This window comes from Palaemon carinicauda, chromosome 22 (genome assembly GCF_036898095.1).
Source record: "Palaemon carinicauda isolate YSFRI2023 chromosome 22, ASM3689809v2, whole genome shotgun sequence".
In the NCBI taxonomy this organism is placed as follows: Eukaryota; Metazoa; Arthropoda; class Malacostraca; order Decapoda; family Palaemonidae; genus Palaemon; species Palaemon carinicauda.
Window position 1 is genome coordinate 30,272,881 of NC_090746.1, and position 12,500 is coordinate 30,285,380.

The 12,500-nt window shown below is 33.6% G+C and overlaps 1 protein-coding gene across 13 annotated transcripts in view; it reads left to right on the forward strand.

Annotated features, from left to right (window-relative positions):
* Positions 1-12,500, forward strand: part of LOC137616392 (defense protein l(2)34Fc-like) — a 1,552,671-nt gene that overhangs the window by 874,753 nt on the left and 665,418 nt on the right. Inside the window, exon 1 of one of the 13 annotated variants that reach the window (XR_011039421.1) lies at positions 4,888-4,917. The exons of 11 other annotated variants lie outside the window; for them this stretch is intronic. The gene's annotated coding sequence lies outside the window, so the exon portion shown is untranslated. Of the gene's footprint in view, positions 1-4,887; positions 4,918-12,500 lie in introns of those variants that run through there. One more of the 13 variants, XR_011039422.1, reaches the window with a different exon arrangement.

Genomic DNA, 12,500 nt, shown 5'->3' on the forward strand with positions numbered 1-12,500 from the left:
TCTGTTTCAAACCAGTATGGGGTGCACTGCAGGCATTACTAAAAGGGGCTTTGTAGAGTTACTTCGGCTACTATTGCACTCCGCTTTTGCTTTATCTCCTTTTCCTCTATACACCTGTTCAACATGTAGCTTTTACTCCTCAGTGCGGCTTTTCAATTTCCCCAATTCTTTTTGGCCCCGATGAGGCTCCCCGTCCCCAATTATTGGCCATATACCCAAAATTCCAAGTGTCCATCCACCAATAACCTTTAAATCATTAGCTTCAACATTATTGGAATATTAACATCTCTTGACATTCTATCTCCCTAGGAAATTATCTGCAAAACGGTAAGTGTTGTTTCACTATGCTATGAGTAATGAGGGCCTAAATCATCACAGGATGGATTCATGCTTTACCATCTAGATTCTAGAATCTTCATGTTAATTAAAAATAGTAGATTATGGCCTTTTAACTTCTCAGTTTGTTTTTATACAAGTTTAGTTTAGCCACTAAGTTTTTGATCTGTAAAAGGGCTATGATGCCATAACTGCTAGTACCAAGTGTCATTCGTTCCGTCATATATACAGTAAAAACCTTAAAAGTTTTAATGTCTTGTATCGTAGTTTGTTAGCTGAAGAGACTGGAATGCTATCTTGAAACGGCGTGCCTTGTGCCTTAATATAATTTTATAGTTCTATACATAGACATGATTATTATTGAAATCAAGTATATTATTAATATATGTGCATTTTATACTGTGATCTTTATAATAAATGGTTGCTTGATTTTACATAAATTTTTTTTTGATAAAGTTATGATCTAGATGTATTATTTGGGGTGCATAGTTAATTTCAAGCAACGCATATCCCTCGAGACAAGTCTCGAACCACAAACTTCCATCGCAGAATATTTCATGAGAAATGTGTATTATCCTCCCGGATTTTAAACTTCTGTAATCTCTCTCTCTCTCTCTCTCTCTCTCTCTCTCTCTCTCTCTCTCTCTCTCTCTCTCAACGTATAATTATGTTATGTTGATAAATTCATCCCATATTACCAAGCCCATATTTGTAATTCTGCTTGTTTCCCAAGGACCAGCCTTTTATGTTCTGGTTTATGTTATGACCATGATAGTGAATCTCCAGCTTACCATGATGTAGAAATTGGGCTTTTTGACTTATCATTGTACATTGCACCATCATCGTTTTATTGACGTGACGTCACAGACTAAATACAAGGTTTCCCTAAATAGTGACGTGACGTGTTTTGAACTTTTTAATTACTTAATGTTTATGATCTCGCATTTGTTCAAATTGGTTTCGAGGAATCCGTATCGTAAATTTTGACAAGAAAATTAATGTCTTCTTTTTAAATGATGCTAATTTAGGCTGCATTAATCGGTTTGATTTAGTCATCTGGATAACTGACAGGGTCAATCATTTAATATTCATGGTAACTGCGTATTCAGAAAATAAATTAAAGAACAACATTCCTTATCCATAAATTAGACTTATGAAAGTGTATCATTAGTCATCTATTGATCAAGGTAATATTCCATTACTGATGTCAAATTTTAATATATAACTCGGGATCCTGTTGGAATTACTGATATTGGTGTCGTTGGCAACCATATTCAGCCAGCTCTCAAGTTTAGTAACTATAGTAGTCTAACCTCTTGAAAATGTTGTTTTGAGAAGAAAGAAACTTTTTAAGAGCGTATGACAATTCACTGATAACTTGATTCCTCCTCGCACGATCGATGGAATATTTATCATCGGAAGTTAGATCATCTCAATGTTGATATCAGGATTATACTCCCATTAGATTGTTAGCAAATGCCTGCGTAAATATTTAATTCTCCCTGTAAAATCCCTTTCAATTTCCTTTTTACATGTTTCTTATGCAGCTAGTTACAGTACTACTCAAATTCCGTTCTCTCTCTCTCTCTCTCTCTCTCTCTCTCTCTCTCTCTCTCTCTCTCTCTCTCTCTCTCTCTCTCTGTACTACTAATGTTTTCAAATTGGAAATTCACCCAATATAATTTTCAAGTATCTCTTTAGAATCTTGTAAATGGCCATCTGGTGGCGATGAGGTCCTTAATGTTCTATTTCTGGTGTTTCCTGCAAAGTCTCGTAGATTCCCGAGGTTTCTATTGGACTAGGTTTTCCTAAATTTCAACCGGGGGCTAAGAACCACTGTCCTTTAATTAGGTAATACAGATGAAAGTTTTCATACCACGGCTTTCAAATATATAGAGCTCTGGTTTTGGAGTGTTAAACACTCATAAAGTTTTTGAAAGATGGTAATTATTTATTTGGTTCCTTATATTAACCAAAGAGATTTAGATTCTGTGAGCTACACTTACTTTAGCCTTCCACTATACTTCCATACAAGTCTCATTTCTTGTTTTCCAACAAATTTAATCCTTTAATTCATAGGGTTTTCCCCTGATGCAGCTGGTTGCTGAGTGATCTTCCAAGTCCCAACGCTGGGCATTATGGCCCAAATTCATAAATGTCAAAATTCCGATCCAATTCAAATCCAATGCTAAAATGTAAAATTATGTGCTTCATAGTATCTGGATTCATCAATCCGGTTTAGGTCTTTTTACCATTGTATAGACTCCTACTATTAAGAAAAATCTGATATAGTTTTATACTATAATTTCGAGGGTAGGTTAGGATGTAGTTTATGCAATGTCCTTCTGGTCATCACTGACGTAACAGGTATTTTGAAATGTGTTAAAATAATGCAATTCACCCATGTTGTAATACAACTTATAAATTTCTTCATTGATAATTGACTTGAAAATTTTCGGTCTGAGATTCGATGTTAAAAAAATTTGTTTATGGCTACAGTAATCTTGTTAAGAGTTAACAGTTCTCCACTAATTTTGCATTGAATATTTATTTTGTTGTACGTAACGTAATGACTCAATCTGAATACAATCTTGGGGATATTTTTCTTGATTCTTTTCGAACTAGATAACATTTTTGAACCTGGTGTAAAAGTGAAATGTAGATTATCGTATTTACCATACGAGGAAAAATTTTATTTGATATTGTGTTTTGGAGTGTCAAGGTTTATGGACTCAGTTTTCTAACGTGAAACATATTTTTAAGAATGGTGGGCCCCAAATATGTTAATGAGTAACACATTGAGCAAACTGGATCTCAAATTACTTCACCACGCCAAAGTTAAAAGACATAAAATTATTTTTCATGTATAGACGTGGAATTTTGTTGTGTATCTTCATCAGATTCATCTGGTTGCCTACTTTTAAATTGTCAATAAGCAATGGGATTTTGTGTAACCTGTGGTGCAAGTTCCCTCTATAGTAGACTCGGTAGAAGATGCATTTTTGCAATAAGGATAAGCTAAAGAACTAGCCATCAGTAAGGTCTTCACGTGCTATACGTTAAATCTCAAAGAAATAAAAACAAAGTTACTGTGATTCCCTTTGCTATCAAAATTGTTGATACGACGGTCTACTTCAAATGGCAGTGTTGTTTGCTAATTTTGATGTTGGAATCGGCTAAGATAACGCAAGGAACTTTAATCTAAATTGTTAGGAGAACGTTATGGTCAATGGTTGGTTACAAAAATAGTTATCTACAGCTTAATGTAAAGCTGAAGGTATGTTCTTTCAGAGCCCAGTCGGATGTGAGACTACCAGTTTTAGACTAAAATGAGATCCTGAAATTCTATAAATTATTCTTGGTAATAGTGATAAAGATATGTTACGATAAGTCACGTATAACATACGGAATAGAGATTATGTTCCAGATTGCCTTTTAATATCCGATATGTTCATATTGAGAAGGGACGTAGGTTAGAAAATTTGAATTACTGATATCATGCTGATAACCCTGAAAGAAAGTACTGTTTTTAGTGGTGTTGCGAAGCTTTGGATGTGGCAATGTAAAGGGAATCTCAAAATCTCGGTTACAAATGTTAATTGTGAGAAATCCTTCTCACAACAATTCAATATAACGTTTTTGTGTATTCATCTGTATAAACGCAATGTTGTTAGTATTGCATGTTTCGTAGAAATTATGGGCTGACCATTATTGGGAAGTGTCGTTTGTCAGGTAAATGACAAACGAAATTATGTTACTGCAGTTGTTCCTATTCATGAGACCAAAATTTGCATGTTTTCGTATTTTGTAGAAATACGTTCGTTGTTTTTGCATGTTATAAGAGTTGAAAGAACCACATCTAACTCGAGAATGCCACTCTTACATTAATTTGCCTATTTGTGTGTACTACTATGATTTTAGTATGTAGTATTTGAAGTGCGATCAAGCACAGTGAAATGGTTTTACACAACAGTAACGTTCAGATACAGTAATTGAATTCATATGTTGTACTATGTGCCGTAGTAGTTGAGAACGTAATAATACCTTGATTAATGCCCCTCCATACCTTGATTAATACCTCTCCATTAGAGGACTAGGAGAGTAGAACTTGTAAGTGTAGTAACATATTGTTTTGCCTTGCCAGAGTAGCCATTAGGAGAGGTCAAAGATCAGAAGACGGACAAGGATAGTTGTTCGCACATTTAGATCACCCTTTTTACGCCCCTGCGTAGGTGTGTGTGCATATGTATGTGCATTATATGGTTATGACTTGATCATGATTGAGTTTGTCACACACCACCAACCAGTTAATTGTATTTAAAGAATGTTTGAAATTGCACACTATGTGTTTTGGATTTATTTGTTACATCAATCTTTGAATTTACTTCAAGGTTTTTTTGTGTTAATGTAAATCTTGTAGGCAGTCTTGTATCTGTTGTAATTGTATAACTTGTCTCTTTTCCTCGTATAAAACACGAATGCACGACGAAGGAGACAGCTTTTGCTTAGGAGCCCCGGCTCAAACTTCAGTCGATCTGTTATTGGGTTGTCGTGGTGGTGGTTGTGTGTGTGTATAAGATCGTAAGTGGTGATTTACGCTTATTCTTTGGACTTGTTGTAATTTTGTTGAAGTTCCATTGACTTATAAACCCCTTGAGTTTGTCTCTGCATAATCACTCATTTATGTTCAACTTTTAGTTGTTAAACTTAAGTTTGACTACAAATTAAAAAGTGCGCTTCGATAACCCTTATTGATTTATGTTATTGTTTTAATGTATAGTTGGTAATTAAGAATTGATCTGATACTTATTTAACATCAAGGTGTTCATATTAAGAAGTTTGTGCAACTTACAGAAAACGAGACTACAAACCATATTAAGAAGTTTGTGCAACTTACAGAAAACGAGACTACAAACGGTGGTCCTCTAAGGTCGGAAAATCTACCCGTGAGTACGAGAGAGAGAGAGAGAGAGAAAAAAAAAACTTGTCTGGTATCTTATTGAAACTTATAATCTGAGTTCATGTCAGTAGGGACTGCTCAGTAAATGAAAGGACTTAGTGTAGTCCTATTGTTTTGAGTTATATGACTGTAGTGCTCTTGAATATCGGTTAAACTAATTAATTAATAGTTTATTGGGGAGTGATATCTCCCGTTATTCTTGAGAAGCCGTATAGGGAGCAGTGGTATTTGTCACGAAAAGACATTTTTAGCGGCTTTTTAATCAGTAACAAAATAAGTTATACAGTCCACTTTATCCACCATAATTTTCACCACATAAATGGTCTGAAATGTCAGTTGGAAATAAAAGAGAGAGCTTATACTTAGTATGTTTGAATTTTCTGTTCTGTTGAGCTAACTTGTAATTCATTGATAATGGTGCTAATTGACTTATGGCTACAAAGATTACCAGTTATTAACTTTTTTCTCACTTTTGAATGTGGTAATTTGTGGATTTAACAATATAAATTGATTCTGAAGAGCTATTCGTGGAAGTATATTCACAAATAAGTGTTGAGGAAAAAAAGTTTGTGTGTCATGGAGGCCGTTTTGTTCAGAAACTGGGCTTGTTAATGGAACATCTGATAAGTAAAAATGTACTATGTACTGGAATTATGTCCGGTTGACTGTATAGCTGCTTTGATTAGTGCATAAGATTAATACTAGAAATAGATCGCTCCAAGAGAGTTCTGTCATTGGAAGTCCTCTTATCTAATTAGTATAAAGGTTTCTGTTGAATGTTCTGCTGAAAGTTTAAATTTTAGTACTTATCAATGGGTTTAACACTTAAATATTTTTCAGTCTACGTAAATATTTCATATACAATTCACCTTGTTTAATATGAAACTCCTTAACATGCAAAGTGTGGATGCTTTTCCTTAAAACTTTAGCACGCTAATTATTTGTTATGGTTTTGTTGAGAATGATGCAATAAATATACAGTATATCGTAATTCAACAAAGCTAATCCTTGCCGTTGTATTTGTAAATAATATTGTTTGTAAGAAAATATGACTGGAAGTTACTGGTAAGGAATTTGTCGGTTCAACCCAATAGAAAACCGGTGTTATAATAACTTTCATCCCCTGATAACAAAGTTTGTATATATATATATATATATATATATATATATATATATATATATATATATATATATATATATATATATACTATTACTTTTATTTATGTATATTCACTGGTTTTAAATGCATTTTTTTCTTTGTTCACTTTATAGTTCAGTATTTATGGGAATTACTTGGTATTATACAGTAAACTTACTTCTGAATCCAGAAGTATATCCTGCCGTTCATATGTTAAATAAGAAGTAAGCTTCGCCTTTGACCAGAGATGATGTAATAAGAACAATTTTAAGAATCTGTCATTCTGTTAATCAACCTATTAATCACATAACATTTGAAATTTTATGAAAAGGTCCCGTAGGTTTACAACTTTTCTTGTTTGAAGAAAAAAATATGGGACAAAAAGTTTCTCCGACGGTGTTGTCTGGTGTGTTAGATTTTTATCATCCACTATGACAAACCTTGTATTTTAATGAGAAGAGGTTTAAAACACATGCAATATTATGCACCCTATAGGTGATTTTTTAACTCATGAAAATGTGGGAATTATTTTGATATTAAAGAATGCAAAGTAGTGCTAGTGCGCTACACACACACACACACACACACATATATATATATATATATATATATATTATATATATATTTATATATATATATATATATATATATATATATATATATATATATTTATATATATATATATATATATATATATATATATATATATATATATATATAATGTGTGCATTTAACTGGATTTGATAAAGTAATGTATTGAAAGTTTTGAAATTAGAAGAGAGTTGACCACGAAGTCAAACTGCTCAACTGATTGCTTGGCAAAAGAAAGTGTCACTCGCCCTCTCTTCTTAGATCATTATTTTTGAGAATTTTTATAATATTTACATTGTTATAAATTGTATCATTTTGTTGTAGAGAGATTTTGCTCCTCTGGTTTTATGCACAATCAAATTCAGTAGTCCGCCGATATTCAACAACCATTATTTTCCCAGTGTAGGAATACGTTAGGCTCAACGACGCCACGTATGTGTCGTTGATTTTTTTTTCATTTGACTTTACGTTCAAATGCCAATGTCTGCTATAATTCTATGTAATAAGGACATGCTCGTGCCTTTTAACCCAAGTGTCTTAGAGTTTCGTTTCTAATAGTGATGCTGAAAAATCCAGCTGCATTCCTGTATGAAGTTACTTCGATAAGTAGACCAAGGACATCAACCTCTGGAAGTTTAAAGTCCTTCACCTTTTTCAAAGCCAACCTTTTGTTCAGCATCGGCGCATAAAACTGTGGGTCAATAATGTATGAATGGTACGCACCACGTAATTGTCGTTTTGATTAAATCTTATGATCAGTGATTTAGCGGGAATAAATTTGTATAACTAGCATTAGTCCTTCATGTTTCTTCCAGGGAAATGGGCTGTGCTGGTGAGAGAGAGAGAGAGAGAGAGAGAGAGAGAGAGAGAGAGAGAGAGAGAGAGAGAGAGAGAGAGAGAGAGAGAGAGAGAGAGAGAATTTGGAAGTTTTAGCAGTGAGATGGTGGGTGGTTGGGCCAAGAGGGCGGGGAAGGTTTCAGCGGAACAGCCTGCTACTCTGGACATAACGAGGTCGCCGTGGTGGGAAACCTTATTCTCGTTTTCTATGCCATGGCCAACGGCGTGTGACGTAAGCAGTTCCGGGTACATTAATTCCACACTTTCCATATTACAGGCACCTTGTATAACCATCTACGGTATGAGTCTCTTTTAACGGACTAGACCAGATGATGATTCATAATTGATACGATATATATTTTATTTAAAAATGTACGTACAGTAAAAATCTCTCTCTCTCTCTCTCTCTCTCTCTCTCTCTCTCTCTCTCTCTCTCTCTCTCTCTCTCTCTCTCTCTCTCTCTCTGGTCATTACGTATGAAAATTCTGTGGTAGGTCACTGTTTACAAGGGATTCGTAGCAGGTTAATTTTTGCAATGCAGGAGTTAATTCTTAGTTGCATCTCTCTCTCTCTCTCTCTCTCTCTCTCTCTCTCTCTCTCTCTCTCTCTCTCTCTCTCTGCATGTGTTGCTTCTCTTGCTACTTTCTATGAGTGAAGGATAGATGGATAGCTTATCACACTGTCCTGCCCACCTATGATAAATATCTGAAAAGCTTCACAGTATTTTAACGGTTAAGGGTTACATGAATATATATATATATATATATATATATATATATATATATATATATATATATATATATATATATATGTATGTATGTATGTATGTATGTATGTGTGTATATATATATATGTATGTATGTAATCGCGTGTATGTAGATTTAAGTATGATAGTTGAAATTCAACGAAATTCGACATGGAATTTGCAGAGATTAAATGGGTAAGTTTCCCTGGTATTAGAAGCAAAGTAAAACCTTAGACTTGTTACATAGGTAAAGTTGTCTTGAGAGAATAATGATTCTGAAGTTTTTAGGCAGATGCTGGTAAGGGAGACCTAGAAGGTACGAAGTTTTGTTTGTTTCTATCCTTTGAAATATACTGACAAGATGGGTAGATGGGAGGAATCTTTTATTTGCCGGAAGCAAGCGCAAACTACTGTATGTGGTTAATGACGCTCGATATGTAAAAACGGTCGACAAATCGCTGTAGAGGTTTCTCTGCAGGAACTGAATGAATTTGAAACTTCTTAACAAGGAGAGCATTCTTTCCCTTGTCATTGAGGAATGGCTCTTTGGTGGTAATAAAAACATTCTCACCTAATTAATGCATTTCTTGATCTTGGAATATAATAAGAACCACAAGATCATGAATGTGTCTGATGGTCTAAAAATCTATTATTATTATTATTATTAGCCAAGCTACAACCCTAGTTGGAAAAGCAAGATGCTATAAGCCCAAGGGCTCCAATAGGGAAAAATAGCCCAGTGAGGAAAGGAAATAAAGAAATAAATAAATGATGAGAATAAATTAATAAATCATTCTAAAAACAGTAACAACATCAAAACAGATATGTCCTATATAAACTATTAACAACGTCAAAAACAGATGTGTCATATATAAACTATAAAAAGACTCATGTCAGCCTGGTCAACATGAAAACATTTTCTCCAACTTTGAACTTTTGATCATATTCAGTATTTTAAGGAACAGGCGTTTAACTAGTAGCAGGGGAGATGTGGTTTCGAGCTAAGCTCTCCTACTGAGACTGACAATGATATAGCTGCGTGTATTACGAAGAATTTTGCCTTGGCTTTCACTAGACTCAAGTTCACACGCGAGGCCAGGTTTACCGTTGCCACATAATCTTTTTCCTTTGACCTAACTACTTGAGTGAAAAGACATTTTACATTGTGGCCTACGTGGTTTTAGTATATATATATATATATATATATATATATATATATATATATATATATATATATATATATATATATATATATATATATATATATATATATATATATATATATATATATGGGAGAGAGAGAGAGAGAGAGAGAGAGAGAGAGAGAGAGAGAGAGAGAGAGAGAGAGAGAGAGAGAGAGAGAGAGAGAGGGTGGGGGGGGGGGGGGGTTACAGTATGTATTTGTATAGTTGAAATATCTATGTATAAAACTTAAAACTATCTTTCTAGCAGGGTATGTCTATAGAGAAACAAATTTCATGCTAAATTCATTTTTAAAATACACTTCTCGTTGGACTTGCTGTGCATAAAATTTCAACAATATTACCTCCTTTTATACCTATAGTGAAAACTCACCATTAGCTTGTTGAACGCCCCTACATCCATTGCAAATTTTACCTCTATCCTAAACTCGTACTAATGTTTCGTTGCTATTAAGATATTAGGTAAAACAGACTAATAGCAATGCGCCCCAAGAGGAAAAACAGCCCATTACAGTAGTTGTAATGGGGAAGGGCAGAATAAACAACAAAATTTAAAGAATATAAAGATAATGAACAATGTGAAATCAATAAGGTTGATAATGGATAAACTATGAAACGTGACATGTTAACCTGTAATCTATCCAGCACTTCATATGTCTCGTCTCTTCCTCCCTTCAAACACTTCCCAATTTATTGATTTTGACTGGCCTGTTATTCTTAATTCTTTCCACATGACACAACTATCTCTTAACATGCTTATCCATTCTTTCACCTACCGAACCTTTTTACCCGTTTTACGTGCCTCCACATTTTCCGACCCTTCAATTTATCTATATCACACATACCACTCAAGCAGCTCTTATCAACTACTTGAGCATTTCGTTCATTTGGATTCATACATCACTCCAATAATGGGAAGTTAGCCAAACTGTTGTCTCATACTTTTCAACCATTGCTGCCAAAGACATTCTATGAATCTAATAATTTACGCACTGTAACTTTTTTTACTTCACTCTTTATTCAAATAAACTTTTATTCTTCTCTTGCTCTCAGACCTCTACAACGTGTAGAAATACCTTAAACCCTGTGTCAGCTTCTCAGTCATTAACTCTGTACCAAGAAATCCCATATGTAATTTCCAACTCCTGGTCGCTTAATTCAACTCTACCCCCTCTATCTTCTACAGCGAGTAAATATTAGAAATACTCCATTTACCAAGGATTTTTTAGATCATTTTGTTAGTTAAACTTTCTCATGATATTTAACTCCCAGTAGAGAGACATTATTATCTTCTTTTCATAAAAAAATTAAATTCCCTGCTTTCTCTTTGTGGCTTTTTTTCTTAGGGGTTTAAACATTTAAGTGTTCAATGAATATCTCATTTTCATTCACTAAACCTTTTACTTCCTCATCCTAACAAGTTACACATATTATACCCCAAGTCCCCAAAGATCGAAATGGGAGAGTAACTTCTCAAATATTCTAATATATGCAAAAAAAAAAAAAAGATAATTCTATACTTCACCTGCAAGTACTTCTTTTGGCCCTATGACTGTAATTATGTGAGATCCCTATTTACTCCTTACGCCTCTAGCTTTTTAACCCTACCCCTCCATTCATTCATTTATCTTGAGCTCCTCAGGAGTCCTTCTTGTCTTAATTACATTTACAGTGACAATTTAACTGGTCTTCTCAACCTTAAATTTAATCCTTATTATCTGTTAATTTCGTATGTGTATATATATATATATATATATATATATATATACATACATATATATATATATATATATATATATATATATATATATATATATATATATATATATATATATTAGAGAGATAGATAGATAGACGGTGTTGTTTTTAGTGTAGGCCTATATACGCACATACAGATTTATATATAATATGTGCACGATACAGCTGTTCCTCTCCTATAAGAGAGTTTATTTAAGGAACCAATGACGTAAGTCTTATTTTCAAATCAAACACCTAGCATAGCACTGTATTAAGAGAATTTTCTTATATATTCTCGAAATATACTGTAGGTCCTAACTTAATGCTCTGTAAATTCTATGGGTATACTAAATTTCTGTGAAGGACGGAAAAAACTATCTTCACAAGAATCACTAATGTTTCACAACGGGGGAGAGAGAGAGAGAGAGAGAGAGAGAGAGAGAGAGAGAGAGAGAGAGAGAGAGATTAATGAATAGAGAAGAAGTATTTTTTCCCTAGGTCGGACTAACTAGTACTAAGAATAAATCTACCGAAGTACTCATTTGTAAGGATAGGTATAATTTAAGTTTCAAGTTGGGGTTATATAACAGGTATTTGGTAAAGTCATTTATCAGGTTTCAAGTAAATAGGTTTTGAGAGTAAGTTAGTAATAGTGATTTAATGCCCTTCACCATTCATCACTGTTGTAGTGTTCAGCTAAATACTACGTAATAAATTCATATTTTGTGGCTAGGAACTTAGAGGGATATTTTTACTTATTTTAATCTCGTCACTTTTCAAATTCGTGTAAGTTGAGTTTTGACTATATAAATTATATATTCCATATATGTAAATATATATATATATATATATATATATATATATATATATATATATATATATATATATAATATATGTGTGTGTGTTCCCCTATATATGTACAGTATGTAGAGAAGAGAGCATAATGTTCAAGCA